Source organism: Mus pahari, chromosome 4 (genome assembly GCF_900095145.1).
Source record: "Mus pahari chromosome 4, PAHARI_EIJ_v1.1, whole genome shotgun sequence".
NCBI classification, from domain to species: domain Eukaryota; kingdom Metazoa; phylum Chordata; class Mammalia; order Rodentia; family Muridae; genus Mus; species Mus pahari.
The window spans coordinates 93174793-93175639 of NC_034593.1; positions in this window are offsets into that span (position 1 = coordinate 93174793).

The following is an 847-nucleotide window of genomic DNA, read 5'->3' on the forward strand; positions in this document are numbered from 1 at the left end:
TTTTTTTTTTTTTTTTAAAAGAAATGTGTGAGTGCACCATCACAAGCTACAGGTCAGTCTGGGACAAGGTTCAGTATGTTAAAAGCTGGCATTTTTACAACGTCGAGTCTATGCTTTGCAGTCATGTTGCCTTGTTTACTTGGACCTCTGTAAGCTTCTCTCAGCTCTGTTGCAGCCTTTGTTTTATAGGTTTCACACGTGTTTTGTTGCAATTACTTCTTAGCACCTCATATTTCCGAAGCTATTGTGAAAAGTCTTACTGGTGTCATGGGTGCAGGAGAGCCAGCCCTGAGGCCTGACCACAGAGGGGAGGATCTGCCCCTTTCAGTTGCTGCTGCTGGCAGGAGATTCGGCCCAGCCTGGGCAAAGCCGAGAGCTGGCCCCAGTGGTGTGAGAGCTAGCAGGATGAATAGCTAAGGTGCTACCCAGCTCCAATCCAAGGCTTTGAGCTAGCCCACAGCAGCATCCAATCCATCTTTGAGCTGCTGGAGCACAGGAAGTCTTGCAGAACCAAAGCTGCAGGATCTCCAACATGCGAACAGCGTAATAGCAGGTTATTAGAGGAGTCCCGGTGACAGTCTTGATAGTGTAGCAGAAGCCCCAAACCAGCCCAGTGACACACTGCAATGAACATTTGCAGTAAAGCTGTTTGCTCAAAAGGGCGTAATACTGTGTGACACATGTGACACGCTGTGACCTGCCGCAGCTTCTAAGGTGAAATGTTTTTGTTTTTATTTTTTTGTTCTCTTTTGGTGGGGAGGTGGTAAGGGCAGATACAGAGAATGGGAGATGAGTGGGACTGGGGTACATGATATGAAACTCACAAAGAATCAATAAAAAGTTTTTA